At 40.6% G+C, this 18,154-nt stretch overlaps 1 long non-coding RNA gene across 1 annotated transcript in view; it reads right to left on the bottom strand.

Annotated features, from left to right (window-relative positions):
- Window positions 1–563: 563 nt before the first annotated feature.
- LOC307215534 overlaps window positions 564–18,154 on the bottom strand; it is a 51,760-nt gene continuing 34,169 nt past the window's right edge. The window contains exons 3-5 of the long non-coding RNA XR_013838550.1: window positions 3,830–3,938; window positions 1,987–2,050; window positions 564–771 (exon numbers count right to left, since the gene is read on the bottom strand). This is a non-coding gene — a long non-coding RNA (uncharacterized lncRNA). The remainder of the gene's footprint in view (window positions 772–1,986; window positions 2,051–3,829; window positions 3,939–18,154) is intronic.

Raw genomic sequence — 18,154 nt, 5'->3', positions numbered from 1 at the left:
ATTTTGGAATTTGCCTTTTTTCCTTCTACTTCTACACTTCTTTTTCCTTCTTTTATTTCTACTACTATTCGCTTGGTCCAAGGTGAACAGCCATGTTTCTTTCAACTCTTCTCTTACCATCTTGTTGCTGTCAGGATGAATATTGATGCACAGGCTTCTATCCCTGACTGAGAAGCTGCCTTGATGGGAGGCTTTGGGAATATGCGGTTAGCACTTTTGGATATGTAGTCACCATAGCAAGTAAGGATGATAGCATTGATGTGGAAATTGGTGTCATTTACTTTTTTAAAAAAAGGGAAAAAAGCATAGTCAAGAAGAAAATTATCTCTACTGGAAGGAGGTGTAAGTTATCTTCTCTTCTCCACAGGGATATGTATTTGGGCAATTTCCTTTCCCACCTGAAAACTGCAGTAAGGGGATTGGGTAAACTAAAACTCTCCATTTATTTTAGCCAATAGAATGCCACCGGAGAGTGGAGGCTAACAATCTCTGAACTGGATTCATTCAGATTATACTTTACAAATCTTGGTTCTCCATGACTCGCAGTCATTGTAGACTTCGGTCCAGTTGTATAGCAATGGCCAACCAGTTCCCATTGTATATTGTTGCTCACTCTCAGTTGAGCAAGAAGAGATAATATTCTTGCTTTTTTGTCTGTTGTGGAACATGCAGTTGGGATGAGCTGCTTTTTAGAACCTTCTTGTACATTGTGGGTATAACAATGGATAATAAAGTCTTCCAACATAATTTTCTCTTATTTTGTGCAGGATGCTAGTGAAGAAAAAAGAGGTGGAAGAGAAGACAAAAGAGGCAGAGAAGAAGGGGTAACTACTGAATTCTAATTCTACTATGGACTCAGCCGGGGGTCAGCAAACTATTTCAGCAGGGGGCCCGTCCAGTGTCCCTCAGACCTTGTGGGGGGCCGGACTATATTTTGAAGGGGAAAAAATGAATGAATTCCTATGCCCCACAAATAACCCAGAGATGCATTTTAAATAAAAGGATACATTCTACTCTTGTAAAAACACACTGATTCCCGGACCGTCCGCGGGCTGGATTTAGAAGGCGATTGGACTGGATTCAGCCACCGGGCCTTAGTTTGCCTACTCTTGGACTTAGCAGTATAAGTTTTTTTCCCTTGCCAGCCAGCACAATACATGACAGGTCTCCAATACATTTCTTTCTTGAGGGTGGGGGGGTTGCAAGAAGACATAACAGTTTGTCCTATTTGTACTGAATGTTGCTTCCAATCTTTCTGCATCTAGTTAATCATGGCCTTTATTTACATGAAACCTAGAAGTGTACAGTAATCAGCTGAGCAGCTTTTGCATTTTTGCAGATCAAAACATATCTCTGCTTCACTTTCTTTTAATAAAATTTTATGACTTTTAAATGCATAAAAAGTAGCATATTGTGCAAACTGTAATCAAAACGCTGAAGTAGCCCCAGCAGTATTACCATCTGTGACACTTAGCCATTTCCACAATACATCTTAATTGAAATGTACAAAATCTGTTAGTAAAGTTTTAAAGATGCACATGCAAGTATTTAAAATGCAGCCTTTAGCCTACCCCTTGCTCATATAATTTTAAATAATGCAGTCATGATTATGCAATATGAGAGAGAACGAAAGAAAGAAAAAGAAGGAAGGAAGGAAGGAAGGAAGGAAGGAAAGAAAGAAAGAAAGAAAGAAAGAAAGAAAGAGAAAGAGATAATGTTTCCCTTGCAGCTGAAAATCACATCTTGGGGTCAAGTTCCATGTAGGATAGATAATATAGCTGTGCACCAGTTATGTGTCTCGCCTAAACTGCAGTGTGTGCAAATTATGTACAGTCATATATATGGTTATGAAAAAGTTGAGGACCCCTCCCCAACAGAATCAACACACTGATGCTCTTCAGAGGAATGTTTTTAAAATGTCCAGGGCGTATGCTTATTAATGTGGCACCTGAAAAGCCTTTTCCTGTGGTTAGAAACTCTTCCTACCTTGAATCTCAACAGTCCTCCTTTGGTTGTGGTTCCTTAACCCTGTCAAAGCAGCAGATGTTGCCTGGACCAAAAAACAAAACAAAACCCCACACAACTGCAATCCCAATATTAGCAATGAGGAAAGGAAGATGCTTCAATCATCATATCCTAAGCTCTGCTGGCATCATATTTGAAGCACATTACTGAGGTTAGAGGACCATTCTTGCAGTTTTCCATCCATTTTTAATAAAATACTTTCCCTCCCAATTGAGAGCAATGCAAGGGTAACCAGAGACAGCTTGGGTCTAAACTTTTGCTTGGTTTGAAGCTTGTCAGCTGACAGAGATGGCTTTGGAGCCTTTGGATCAAAGTTGTTTCCTGATCTTTCACTGATATGACCCAAATGACCCTGGCACCCCCTCTCCTTTTGCCCTTACCAATATCAGAGCTTCAGTATCAACTGGGCCACAGCACTGGAAGTTCCCATTGTGGCAAGGAGGGGGAATCCAACACTGTATCTCCTTGTCTCACACTGGATCTTCCTCTCTGATAACAACACTCTCACTTTCTTGCTCTCTATGTATGTATATCATTGGAAAAGAAGAACCTATATATATTATAGTCCCTGGGATGCCCTCTGAAGGGCCATAGGATTGCCACCACAGATTATAAAAGCAGTGTAGGCCTCTGTGTATGAGGATGCTTGTTTTGTATTCTGAGTCATATTACAGCTTCTGAGGAAAATAACATTTGATTTGTATTGCATATCCAGGAATCATCAGCTACGAAAATATGCATTCCAAACCAGGTAAATGAAAATTTTGGCAACATGACTAGAAATGAGAGCAAAAGTGCCGAGAAAGTGAGAGAAAACCATCTGCATCTTTTTGCATGTCTCCATTTGTAAGATATATTCTCAGATTACTGATGGGAAGAAACGTGCATAGATATTTGTGTATTTAGGGTCTTAGCTTACTAAATGGAAAAGGACAAAATCAATACTCAAGAAATTGCATTTTCCAGCTTCAAAGTACTGCAAACAATGAAGAGAAAATAAATGTGTAACAACGGTCAAAATAAAAAGCAATTGATGATGCCTTCTTGAGATGCATGTTGCAGAACATTGATGATTTATAAAACAATGATGTGACTGAGGCAGGAGGGTGAATAGTAGTTAGAGGTTAATTCTCAAGAACAGCAGGAAGATAGAAGCACTTTTCACATATAATTTTAATCCTATGCAAAAAATATATTGAGATGAGCAAAATAGTTCCTGCACACCTGTAACTTATGCTTATATATTGTGCCCACATCCCAGTTATCAATACATGAGACTGTGAAAAGGTTGAAAAATAGGTCACAGCTTTTGCAATGTGTCTATCTGATATGCAACATTATGGGGAACCTTATGTTGTTGGACTCCAAGTCCCATCAGCATGGTCCATGGTCAGGGATGATGGGAGCTATAGATCAACAACATATTGGGGCCTTAAATTCCCCATCCCAGGACTGGTTATAGTCATCCTTCCCAAACTCAGTAGGTGTGTGCTTGGTATCACACTGAGAAGCAGTCTTCTTGAATGGGCAACATAACCCGGACTCCCAAGATTCAGATTAATGATGTTGCTGTTTGCTTTTCATTGCCCACATGCCTGAATGATGTACAGAGGAGGCCCTGTCAGCATTGTCATATTGAGGCTTATCAGCTTAAGCCTGACAATGCTGACATGCTGCATTGCCAAAGCCCTGCCAGATCCTCACCCCCTCACCAAACCGCCTCATCCACCTCACCAAATCCACCCCCTTCCCAAACCCCACTTCCCTTAACATTGTCACTAGACACTTCCCCCTTACAGCTCACCTAAATTGCATCTAGGTTAGCTGCAGAGGAACAACTGGGACAGGGAAGGACAGCTCTCCACCAACAGTCCTGCTCTGCTGGTTCTTCCCTTCTCCTGACATTGCTGAGGCTGAAATGGAAGCATCAGTGTGCTGTGGCAATGGCAGCAGAGCAGGGATGATGAGAGTTGGGCTTCAACAACATCAGGAGAGTCACCATCTCTCCACCTCTGATGTATTCATCATATGTGTTCGGAAGAATGAAAAACAGGAAAATTCCCCCCACTCTCTCCCCAGAAGCAGCAATGAGTTAATAGTTATGAAGACTGTGATGGGTGAAATCTTTTTATGTTTAAGAACAGTTATGATTTTCAGAAATAAGCGTAGGAGTTGATGAGAACTGTTTCCACAATCTAGCCAAAACTATGCAATAAAGTCCCTTCACTTTCAGCGGAAGATTTAAGCATATGCCTGCATATGCCTCATTAAGGTTAATTAGAGTTAAAATGTTATCTTTTACTGGATCTTGCCCTGTATTCCCTCCCCACACCTGCCCTATTCAATCTAGTCTGCCTTCTGCAATTTTCAATATGTACTATTGTTCCATGTTCTTGAAACAAATAAGTCACATTTATGATGCTGTTGAACATCTATAAGTTCTGACTTACAGTATTGTAAGCATAAAAGTAATTTGATGTTTTTGTTTTACAAATGGCATACATTTTCATAATGACAAAAGGTTGCATTTGTTTTACAAATCCATCTAGTCTGCCATCCGTGGTTGCTACATGTTCAGGCTGTAATAACTGATATCACCTGATATTTAACAGAAGTATTTAGACACTGATCAGCAAACAAATATATATGAGAACAGAAGGGAAAGATCATTGAAGACACAAAGATCTTGCTGAAATTTGGGAAACAGCTTTTGTTTGAACTCCTAGGTCTTTGATTTCTTTTCTTCCTGGCTTCTTATACGCAACATTGTTCAGTTTCATCCTGAGATGATAGGGAAGGCCTGCTGATGGCAATTTTGCAGTTGAATTTTAGCAGGAGAAACAAAAGTATACCTCGCCGAATAATATGCTAACTAAAACCTGTGATTCAACACAGCCTAATCTCCTGTGCCACTAGACTGAGGCTGTGGCTCATAGGATTTTGCATACTGTGGCCTAAATGTAAGACAACCTCACTGGCTATGGGATGGCACATGAGGGACGATCCTATGCAGCTGGCATATGCCTTGCTCTAACCCCCACTGCTAGGACCAGCAGTTTCAGCCTGAGCCACAAACAATTGTTTTCACTTGGTAAGTCAATAAAGCTCAGGAGTTGACCTGAGAGGCTATTGAGTCTGGTAAATGGAAATAATAAGTGGGCAGTGGAGCTACATCCTGGTTTCAGATGCATTGGCCTGAGCTTCTAAGAAAAGGGGAAACAGATGTGGAGGCAAGAGGTGGAAGTTTTTAGCTGTTCTCATTTTATCTGTAAGCCTCTTTGAGTCCCTGTCAAGTGAAAGGTGAGATATAAATAAAATAAAATATAAATATGCCTGAATAGCTAGGAGATTGAAGTTAGCACTCTGAAACAAAAACTCATTCTTTCTGTCACCAGTCACCTGCAGCTTATGAAGAAAAATAGTGTTTTTTTGTGGAAAATGCAACCAGTATCTACAAATTTTTAATTTCTCCTTTGTATTTAAGAACACTGTAAATACTGCAAACAGAATGTGTTGTTTTCTTCCATTGCATTCTAGTATCCAGGAACACTTGAATGTTAATGATTACATGAAAGATTTATTTCTCTCAAGAGCTCTCTTTGGCTTTCTGTTTACACCCCATCCTCCTCCCATATCTCCACCTCCCCACACCTTCCATGAGATCCCTTTTTGCATCTCTTGGTCTTATGTGGATATCAATAGGTGTCTGAACAGCAGAGGGATATACTGGCAGCCAAATTGTCTGGGCAGGCACAAGTTCCTTTGTAGACAGGACAAATAATTTATAGTTACAATATCATTTATGGATTGGTTTAAACAGGTCATTAATAATACAGGTGTGTTATCACATTAAGTCAAACCCAAACCAAAACATCTTTACTCAGAAAAGGTTCCCATGGGTGCAATGCAATATCAGTGATGCCTTTCACTGGCTCAAAATAATAAATGGCTGAACTATGCATGTGTTTTAGAAACCACAAATTGGCAAGTCTGACAAAAAAAGTCAATTAACCTGTTGCTAAACACTTTAGTTCTGAGACTCACAACCCATCAGACTTATCAGAGGATAGTAGTAACATTGTGTAGCTTTGGCAAATGAAGAACTTTTGAGCATCCAGACCTCAAAGCTCTGTAACTGCCACCTTGGAAACAACATAATTTCATTTTTATTAGAGCAACTGATAAGTTAGTGTTCAACTGAATCCTTGAAAGGAGCTAAGAGAAAGCCTGTGTGAACTGCTGTATGATCCTTTTCTATCTGTCTACTAACACACACACACACACACACACACACACACACACACAACCTAACAATCAAAACCCCAAAGAAGCCCTATGTCTCTTGGCAGGCTTGTGAAGACAACTGATAAACAACACTGACACGCAGCACACATAAAATAAATCTGAAAACATACTGCTTGTAATTACCAACACTTCCGTTACAAGATTTGCATAGTGCAGTGTAAAAGAAATTGTACAGCAAGCCCTTTGCTCTTTCAGTGGGAAATTTCAGCTCTGTTGTCTTATAGTTGTTACATTTACAAATGAGATACAACCTCTGCGTCTCCAATGGTAGATATTATTTGTCATGCTGTGAGAAATAGTTTTGGGTTGTTGTCACCTAGTGTGGTGACAAATAGGTTCCTAAAATCTTTCTGAGACTGCTGTATTGGAGAGAAGTCACAATGAAATTTCTACAGACAAGAAAAATCCATATATTTGTCCTAGTTAGAGGTACCAGATATGTACAATATCAAACGAAATAATTGCAAGGTTCAGTTGTGCCCTCTACAAGACCTGGGGGGGGGGGGGAATCTACACAATTCTCTTTATGATGCTCCCTTAATTTTAACTAAATTTCTTATATAAGGTCATATTTGTCTTCTCTTCCCCTCTCTCTCTCTGTGTACCTACCTACATACATATATACATGCATAATTTTATTTGCATGCCACCTTTTCATAGTTCAAACCATGCTCAGGGCTGCTTACAACATGAAATAATGCATAATTGCAACATACCCAAAGCAGTCATAAACAATAAATAAAGCATCAAAAATTACACAACCAAACAGAACCATTTCTACATAGATCATAATAAGATCCAAAATAAAAAAATAAAAAATAACATTAATAACAACAGCCCCGCCCCCTGACAAAAACCCCTAAACAATACTCAAGCCCAAGAGACTGTTCAGCAGCCTCAGCTTTTGCAGCTGAAGTCAGTCAGGGTCCTGCCCTCCCAGGCTGGGTGAAAACAGGCCTACAGAGCAGGGAGCAGGTCTTCCAGGACTCACAGCCAATATTATTAGAGACCTAGCTTCTTTATTAGTGTTTAGTTTATTGCATTGTAAGTATAGAATGGAAGGCATTACAAACAATAAAATGAAGAGAGGAATAAACAAAGACAGGTTTTGTGAAGTTCTGCGGCGAGCACACTAAGTGGGGAAGAGTGGGGAATTACATCACAGTAACAAAATTTTCTTTCTGACTACTGTAACTGTTCAATTCTGGTCATGGTTGTTTCATAACTGCACAGTTAATTTTTTGGAGCGATAGCCAGTCTATGGTACCAGAGAGCAATACCCAGACTTCCCTGGACTTTCCATGTGATGTGACTTGCTCATGCTTCCATAATGCAGTTCCAGAAGGAATATATTTCATTTGTGGCTCTAAATGAGTCATGACTATGAAATGGTATTGCTGATGCCTGGGCCTTGCTTTCAGATGCAGGGATTTCGAGACTTGGCTTCTAGGTGAGTACCAGAGCCCGATAGGATGCTAGCTATGCTGGGGAATAGAAGTTCAGCAGACTATCGGAGCAGCCTTGACTTCCAATGTCAGAGCTGCTTACTCAAGGTAGGTCACAGAGAGTTCAGCAATTTCAAAGAAGAGGCTACCTATCTGGAAATGATGCGGATTGAACCTGAGACCTTGTGGTATGGCTCATTAAATACCCCATTCATATGAATACTTTTACCCCAAGTAATCTGGGAGCAATTCAACAATGACAGGTTTTTTTATTTTAAAAAATGTCTTTTTAACCATGTATTGCACATGTGTGTTTGTTTGGATTTATAGTTACTGTTGCGGTACTTAAAGCACAAACATTGAGAACCCAGTGAATGGCCTCCTAGAGTTGTTTGGGTCAAGTAATAAATATAAGGCCAAGGGTAGGTAACTATTCCTGTAATTTATGCAGAAATTGGATCAATTAAAACAAATTGCCATCTCATTAAGGTCTCAATATTGCCACTTCTCAATAATAGTGTATTATTATGCGGCGCTGTGGGTAAAAGCCTCAGTGCCTAGGGCTTGCTGATCGAAAGGTCGGTGGTTCGAATCCCTGCGGCGGGGTGCGCTCCTGTCGTTTGGTCCCAGCGCCTGCCAACCTAGCAGTTCGAAAGCACCTCCGGGTGCAAGTAGATAAATAGGGACCGCTTACTAGCGGGAAGGTAAACGGCGTTTCCGTGTGCGGCTCTGGCTCGCCAGAGCAGCGATGTCGCGCTGGCCACGTGACCCGGAAGTGTCTCCGGACAGCGCTGGCCCCTGGCCTCTTGAGTGAGAAGGGCGCACCAACCCCAGAGTCTGGCAAGACTGGCCCGTATGGGCAGGGGTACCTTTACCTTTACCTTTACCTTTACCTTTACCTATGCCCACAGTTTGACTTTTATACTTGATTTATGCAATATCTTTAGGTATGAAATTAAGAGGTAAAATAATATTGAAAATGAAGTTGGCACACAGAACAGATATTACAAGTGAACAAGTGAACAAGCTGGGAAAATATTTTTGTCATTATCCTGTCATTTTATCAACAACAATCTCCTTTGTTGTTCTGGAGAGATTAATTACTACGTTTCTTTTTGAAATCCATAGTGGTAGAGTTGAAATTGACATGTGAAATAATCTGCTGAAACACAAATTTCAAGGACTGCTTTCTGGTTTTCTGTTCTGCAGATACATTTACAAACACAAATTTCACTTCATGTCTCAAACAAAGTGAATTACAAAGGAAAGTTCTGGTTTTCTTTTGTAAACTTTTGCTGCATAGAAGTGGCACTGAATTCTGCCTGAAGTGAAGTTCAAGGGAAATCAGAATACTTCCTACCTAGGCAAAATTTCTGAGGATTTGTAATGGCAGCTAGTACATTTTGGTAGGTCTAGCAAAATTTTCCACGTGTCTGTCTTATTACTACATTATCACTATATTGTTGCCTACTTCTTTCTTTACAAAAAAATTTTATTTGCATTTTTATTACAAAACAAAAAAACCCACATCCCCTTCCCTCCACCCACCAATTATACAACTTTCATACCAATCACAATATACAACTAATACCTAGTGACTCCCCTTCCACCCTTTTCCTGGTTTCTTTACTTTTTTACTAAATCACATATTCCATATTTTTAATCTTCAAATGTCTTCCTATTTCTATTTCTTCAAATTTCTATTAGCTCCTATTCTGCTGGATTTGCTCAAGACCTGCTAGGTTCATTACTTGTTTACACTGGTTCTTAACATATTAACAATAAACTTTTTCCAATCCTCCCTATATTCTTTATCAACCTTTTTTCTTACCCTATTTGTTTTACCTGCCAATTCAGCATATTCAAGCATTTTAAACTGCCACTCTTCCTTAGTGGGTACCATACTTGTTCTCCACCGATAAGATTCGATTCACAGTGGTGGCATATAATAATAAATTCTTTTGTTGTCACCATTCCCAAGAGTAATGTTTCAGGTTTTGGGGGGAAGTTTTTTTTTTTTGTTTTTTTGAATATATTTTTAAATTTATTGTAAATTACTTCCCAGAATTCCCTGATTACCTTACAGGACCACCACATGTGGAAAAAATATCCCTCTACTTCATTGGATTTCCAACATTTACCTTCTTTCTTTTTTTCACTGGTTTGGTAGGTGTTAAGTACCATCTGTGGGTAATTTTCATCATATTTTCTTTTAATGCGTAACATTACCTAAAACACATTTTGAAGTGATTTTTTTTTTGGGGGGGAGCCCAAAAAAGAACATGGAAAGAAAACAAAGGGTGACTGTGGGAAATAATCTCTACCTCTTTTAGAAAAATAATAAAGCAATAGTATTGTTGTTATAATTATATCATCATTGTAAACAAACAAAAATAGCTCAGTTTTTAACTGTTAAACATCATCATGAAAATATCTCCCATTTTCCTCCTTGCATTCCATACACATGGGAAGTATATATATTTATACCAATTTGGATATGTCTGTTCCCAGATGGCATTCCCCAAACTGTAATTCATATATTTTAATTGACATGCCCCAAATTACTATATGAAGAAGAGCTGTAGCGCAGTGGTAGAGTCTCAGGTTCAGTGCCTGGCATTCTCCTGCATGAAACCTGGATAAGAAGGCAAACTAGTCAGCCCAGGGCAAACAGTTCACTGGGTTCACAGCTATTTCATCCATCATGCATACTGCCTCCTGCTTCTCAGGACCATACCTTATAACACCAGAATGACAGAATAAGTGTGCAGAAAGAAATGGTAGTCTGGGAAGACTACAAGTTGAAGGGATAAAGAAAAAGTGATGATCATTACTCATGGCAAACAAAGCTATTCTAAGTGTAGACTGAATGGCCTGGCAGGCTGCAGTTTATCTTGGCCCTGGGTGCGGGGCCAAGTGCCACCACTGGGCAGTTGATCCTGTGCCCAGAGGAATGCCCATGAGGCCCTGCTGCCATTGGCCAATTTTAGCATCAGGTGATGATCCGGTCTAGCATTCGCTGGTTCACGAGAGTGGCCTTGGGGCCATCCCACAAAGACACTTGCCCTAGAAGAGCAAAGGGACATATGGCCAAGATGAAGCCGGGAAGTTAACACCAGCACGTGGTAACGCTTACTTGTATTGGCTTGAGAAGGAACAGGAAGTATAGTCTTAAAGGAATTTACCAGCAAATAGTTATTAGAATAAAAGAAATCACTGAGCAGAAAGAACAGATTGCTTTTCTGTTTATCATCCCCCAAATGCTGCAAATGTTGTTGCTTCACTCTGAACAGTACCAGCCTAAGTTGGTATTGGGTGACCTTTCCACAGAGGCTACTTGGGTTTCCAATGACAGAGATGAAGCAAAGAGTATCCACCAGCTCCTTCAGTACAACCCCCTGCCCAGGCACATTCCTGTATTCTCCAAGAAGATATTCATTTCTGCATATCCCCTATTATTCATGGAATGTGGAAGTAGCCTTGACTTAACCTTTGTTTTTCAGCTTCTCCATTGGATAAACTTAAGTAATAAACACACAAATCCAAGCCTCTAATAAACATCCATATAAACCTTTGGGGTGTTGGATTTAGTTCCATTCATTTGGCCTGATAACAATTATGGATTAACTTCTTTATTTATTTGGCTCTGCTCCTAAACACACACATTGTTAGTGCTATCATTCTGAGACTTACTCATGGATAAGCATGTTTAGCAGAAGGGATTGTGTTTTTAACAACAATTTTCGCTTGGTGCTTCTCTGGTGAATGTTTGTGTGTTGGTTCCCCCCACCCCCTTTTTTTTACCACTTGGTTTTTGGAAACATGAAGATGTATTGGGGACATCAGAAACTGAACAGCTCTACATTATTAGATTCAACACTATAGGGAAGGAAAAGTCCAAATAATGATTTTAGATACCTGACTATATTTATGAAGGTGCCGTGCTATTCAGAAGCTGTTCGCCATAACTAGAAGGATTGTGTTGGCTGAGCCTTTGAAATGTGGTTCATGATATACTGCCAGCACACTCTTCTGTCAAAGAGCTATTTCATTAGTTTATGGATCCCCTTAAATGTTGTGTTGTTTGCAAACTCAACAACAACAGTGCATCTTTTGTTCCAAATTTAGTTTGGTTTCAATAATTTCTCTAGCCAGTCAATACAAATAACTTCCTTGACAGAGCTTATAGACTTTTCATAAGCACTGCATTCTCAAGCTTTATCTGTTTGCCTTTCATAAGATTACTTAGGTTAGCATATTTGCTTGAGAAAAATAAACTGAAGGAGACACTATGATAAAACTCTTCCTCAGAAAAGAAGAAGGGGAAAGACGATATAAAAAAGCACTTTGTCAGCTTGTCTCTCAAATCCATATCTCTGTGTGGAGGGGGATTACTATTTGTATTTTTAGGGGAAAGGTATTATAGGATGGCCTTTGGGTAGTAGGACTACACAGCAGAGGTGCCAGCTGGATAGGCAGGGGGAAACCATTGCTGTGAAATACAACTAGGGCATTGTGTTGTGAAACTGGTGGGTTCAAAACTGTGAACTCACAGACCTGTTTCCTGGCAAAATTCACTGAGAATAAAATTCCAAAACCAGGGCACCACTGCATGGAAGCCCCTATTTCTTGTTTCCATCTTCTCGTGTCTAACGGTGCTTGAAACAAGAAAAGAGCCTCTCAGACAAATTTTAATGTACAAGTAAGGTAAAGGGACCCCTGACCATTAGGTCCAGTTGTGACCGACTCTGGGGTTGCGGCGCTCATCTCGCTTTATTGGCCGAAGGAGCCGGCGTACAGCTTCCGGGTCATGTGGCCAGCATGACTAAGTCACTTCTGGTGAACCAGAGCAGCACACAGAAATGCCGTTTACCTTCCCGCCAGGGTGGTACCGATTTATCTACTTGAACTTTGACGTGCTTTCGAACTGCTAGGTGGGCAGGAGCTGGGACTGAACAACAGGAGCTCAACCTGTCGTGGGGATTCGAACCGCCAAGCTTCTGATCAGCAAGTCCTAGGCTCTGTGGTTTAACCCACACCGCCACCCGCATCCCTAATGTACAAGTAGTTTGATGTTAAGAAGAGGTGATTCTAGCACTTGGGTCATAAGTCATTTAGGACTTTATAGGTCAATACCAACCTCTTGAATTGTGCTTTGAAATAGGACCAGAACATGGTTGCACCTGAGGTGAAGTGGGCCAGTCGCCACTGCCTCCCCGAGTGCCAACTACCTCCAACACCACCTCTTACTTCCTCTCCACCTTCCTCTTTTTCTTTCTTTCTTTCTTTCTTTCTTTCTTTCTTTCTTTCTTTCTTTTTTTTTTTTTGCTGCACATCAGGGTTGGCAGTGCAGGCCCCTCTAAGGCTCTCTGGGGACAAGTTGCCCACGTTTTACTCTGAGGAATGCCTTCCTTGGTGGAGGCATTGTGGGCGAGGTGGCACAGAGAGAGATCACCCCTCTTTGCAGAGGCAAGTACTATTTACAGTTTCATACTGGTAATGTGCAAAACTTTACATAAGTATTCTTCACCATTACTAGAATGAAATGTTGGCCGCATTGCCACAGTGCCTCTCCCCAAGGAAGGTTTTTTCTTCAGATCACAGCTACCTGGCTCTCCAGGTACCTGCAGAGATATGCTGTTGCCAGGTTGTGTCAGGAGCAAAATGGCAATGCCTAGGCAGATCTGCTGGGTCAGGGTGGTGAATGACTGGCCTGTGGTGGCAGTTGTGACAGTAGTCCATGAAACAGTGACAGGTAGCTCTTTAGATGGACAGAAGCCAGAAGCAGAAGTGGACAGGCTGGGGACAGGAAGCAATGATTGTCTGAGACAAGGAGTTCCATTTTAAGATGGCCTTGCTGGGAGCCAGCATAATTCCATTTGCTTTGTCCCAGTCTAGTTTATCTAGTTGCTGAATTATGAGCCACCTGCAGTGTCTTCAAAGGCATATGGTATGTTAACAGGAAACTCCAAACATTGTGCTGCAGTACCTTGTCTGTGGAAATATCTGCCAAGCGATAGGCTCTCTCACATGTGTATCAGCCTCAGATCTGTGTTCTCTTCAGGCAGAACTAATGCAGAAAGGAGCAACTCATAATTTCTGGCCACTAATATGTAGGGGGGCACATCATGTTTGATCCTAAGCACCTGCATTGGCTTTAAAACTTACTAAAGAGGCGGTAGCTCTATGTACAGCCTCAATCTGCCATTCAGACCTACTTGAGTCTCCCTCCCTCACACACAGTTCCCTAGAAACTGCTAGTGAATATGATCAAGTTTCCCATTAGAGTCTAATCTTTAGGATAGATCAGGTAAATGTCAGAATGTTATTCTTGTGCTTATGAATTATTCAAAAATATTTTAAAGTAAAGCTATTATTGGCACCACAGTGACCTGAAAGGAGTTTAATTTTCTGTAGTACTAGAAAAGAATTTGCTACTGTCTGGAAAAGGGGAAACATTTTAGGAAAGCTCTCAGTGTTTAAGACCTAGGATATTTTGTATTTAGCACAAGGGTGGTGAACTCAGGAGGGTGCTCTTTTCCCTCCTGTGTAATATTCTGAGGGGCACAAACCATCAGAGGACAAGACCAAATCCAAAAGCAGGTGAGTCCACATTAATCCATCTACACCAGGCTTCCTCAACCTCAGCCCTCCAGAAGTTTCTGGCCTACAACTTCCATGATCCCTAGCTAACAGGACCAGTGGTCATGGATGATGGGAACTGTAGTCTCAAAACATCTGGAGGGTCAAGGTTGAGGAAGCCTGATCTACACACTGCACCTGGATTCACACTAAACCAGCCAGCCAGCCAGCCACATACTCCCCACCCTTCACTCTCATCCATATTCATGATGGGGTAGCTCAGTTGGTAGAGCATGAGACGATTAATTTCAGGGTCATGGGTTCAAGTCCAACCTTGGGCAAAAAAAATTCCTGCATTGCAGGGGTTTGGACTAGATGACCCGTGTGGTTGCTTCCAGCTTGTATTCAGAGGCTCACTATCTCTAACAGTGGAGGCAGAACATGGCCATAAGGGCTAGCGGTCATGGATAACTTTGTCCTCCATGAACTTGTCGAATGCTCTTTTAAAGCCATACAAGTTGGTGACCATCACTACATCCTGTAACCCAACGGGCTCTTCCAAACCTTACAAACTAGTATCATATATATACAAATTAGTTGTATGGCAACTTCAAACTAAATAAATAAATAAATTATAAATATTTTTTTATTTATACCCCACCCTTCCTGGTTCAGAAAACCGGGCTTAGGGAGGCTAACAACAAATTTAAAACACTTAATTGATGCAACAAAAAAACAGCATAAAATACAGTATAAAACGTGAATAAGAATAAATTCAGAATTCAAAAATCAATTTAGGGAAGAAATCCATCCAATAAACATTAGATGATCACCAGGGCTAGCTGACTAAGTTAGTCCTATTTGGGCCAGCAAGGAGACTAGGGGAGAATTAGCTGTGGGATCCCACAGCGGGTAATCTTCATAAAAAGGGGAGAGGGAGGGGAGGAAGAGGAATAAAAGATCAGGCTAAGTTCAAATTGAAAGCCAGGCGGAATAGCTCTGTCTTACAGGCCCTGCGGAAGGAAGTTAAATCCTGCAGGGCCTTGGTCTCATGGGACAGAGCATTCCACCAGGTTGGAGCCATCACTGAAAAGGCCCTGGCCCTGGTAGAGGATAGTCTGACTTCCTTAAGACCTCTAAACTAAACTCTAAACTCTAAACTAGACATAATATTAGTATTATGTGAATGACTGAGACTGCAATTCTCTGCACACTTACCTGAAAGTGAGCCTCACTGACCACAGTGGAACCTAGTTCTAAGTAAACATGCACAAGATTGTGCTGTCAAGTATTTTTCAAACTATATTTGTCACATGAGCATAAAGGGGAACAAGTAGCCTACAAAAAGGCTTCATCTTGATTAAGCTGTGCAATATTTTGCAAATTATCTCCCTTTTCTGTTGGCAAATTATCACCATGAAATGATATTCTTTACACATTTAATTTGAAAAATCAAATTTTATTTTATTTCACCCCTCAAATTGAATGATTTTGTGTACATATGTGTCAGCTTGCAAAAGAATGCTGAACTCTCTTCTTCAGTTTATCAACTCTGTTATTTGCTATTATTGTGTGATGCATTACATAATATGTTGTTCTCATTTTTCAAATAGTCTAGAAAAGCAGTGAAAACACTTTTGGCAAGTGTGGTTATATATAACATATATTTATCAAACTTTCCTAAAAATTTTGAAAGTAGTGGATGAGACTCAGAAATCTAGCAATTTAGATAGATGATAGATAGATATATAGATGATAACAGACGCACATGCAACTATAAAAAGAGGTTAGTAGCTACAGCACCAGCACAACTTATGCAGTTGATGCAAGATATGAGTTCATTTAGTCATGATGCAGATAGTTACATTTCTCTTTACAAATATATGTTCTTCTTCTTGTATTTTTTCCATGTAACATTTTTACAAATTCGTTTCATTTGTTGAGACATTAGGGGGAGAAAAAAAGGGGTGGAGGGGGGAAAGATGTGTGGGGTGGTGTCAGGTGGCAATGTTTCTATTATGCTTAATGTATGTAGGGTTTGGTGTCAGCGTTGCTTGTGCTGTTCACTTGTGTTCCTTTGGTGGTGAGAGAGGTTGGGGTTGGCCTAGGGTGTGGTTGTGGAGATCAGGATTTTAGAGATGCTTAGGTGGGGCATGGCCAAAAGGGGTTGGGAACCACTGAACTAAAGGTATCTGTGCAATGGATTTTAAGGAATGTATAACAGAGACATTTTCCTTTGTGAGAAGAATCATCATTAAAACACACACAAGTGCAAGCATCACTCAATTGGTGCCAACCCCAACAAATGTGTGGTCAGGCAAGAGACCCAATGGGAGGATCCTTACTGAATGGAGCTAGTGGAAGGCCCAGAAATGGGCCTGAGAGTGGGGCTGAAGCTGGACCAACTTGGGAACCACTGGCTCCTGGGCTGTTCTAATAGCTGTAATATAATAGCATTGAGTCAACTCCATGCCCAATTGTCCTGTCCCCCCTGCTTCCACTGTAGCCACTGTAATCAGCAGGTCTGCAAGTGCAGTGGTGGCCCCACAGCTCCACAAAGTCCTGCTTGGAGCACAGGTGAGGTAAGATTGTGCTATAATTTACCCAACATTCATTATGCACTTGTCTTATCTTTCCTTAGCTTGAAACCTGATTTTGGACTTATTCATATCTTAAAATTACCAATTATTTCTTATTAAGCCTCTCCAGCTGCTTATGGTTTAGCTTTCCAACCCCCCCCCCCATATATTCTGTTCCTTATTTTGTAGATGAATTAGTACCATTCTAAGTAGCTATTCCCAGCAATTCCAGAAAAGCTAATTGAACTGCTCTCCATAAGGACTGTGCTGCAAGATGGGGGGAGGGGAAGCAAACCTCTTATGCACCTTATTATGTTGCCACCCAAAATAGCTCCTTACAGTGCTTTAGATAAAACTTGAAAGTAATCTACTACATCCTAGTAATGCCCCAGTTTCCAAGAAGGCTCCTGTTGTAGTGGGTTGGGGACAACATCCCACAATACTCAGAACTCCTTGCAAAGCAAAATGATAAGAAGCCCCTCACCCCCGAAGGAAGGAAGGAAGGGAGAGAGAGAGAGAGAGAAGGTAGCTAGGTGACCACCTTAACTCACACGTGCATATGCTTTTGCTGTACTAATAACCAGCACTATAATAATAATAATAATAATAATAATAATAATAATAATAATAATAATAATAGAAATGTAGTCTGGATAGATGCAGGCTAACCAGGAGAAAGCTAGGAAGTAAAAATTATCCTTCTTGGTCTATGAAATAAAATGGGTTGCCAATATGAGCGTGAATCCACATTCCCCCCCCCCCCCTTATAATCATTCATGTCTTATGAAGACATAATGAGTTGTTCATCTGCAGTTTCTGGCCCAATCTGCCATCCCTATAATTTTCCTTTTATAAACTACATAGGAATCTCAATGCCTGCCTCAGCAGAAGGTATTATTTATTGGCTGACTTCCAGCAGATGCCATAAATTGGCCTAAGTTCACAAGCCTCAGCGAAACTTTCAGTGAACTTGGCTGTGGAGGTTTTTTACCTTTGATACCGTTAAAAACCTGTACTTAAAGCTACTTCCCACCCCTTCTCACATAAAGAAAGAAACCTATGAAAGCAGCCTGAAGAACAGCAATAACCATTTTCACAAGTTCGACTCTTTGGGCCCTAAAGGCACACTCAGAGAAGGAAAAATAGTTTTCAAACTATTGATCTTATTACAAAAAAAGGAGAAAACATGATGGGATAGGTTTGTGCTTTTCAAAAACA

This window comes from Podarcis cretensis (genome assembly GCF_951804945.1).
Source record: "Podarcis cretensis genome assembly, chromosome: 4".
Taxonomy (NCBI): Eukaryota; Metazoa; Chordata; class Lepidosauria; order Squamata; family Lacertidae; genus Podarcis; species Podarcis cretensis.
This window is presented reverse-complemented; position numbering and strand designations above follow the sequence as displayed.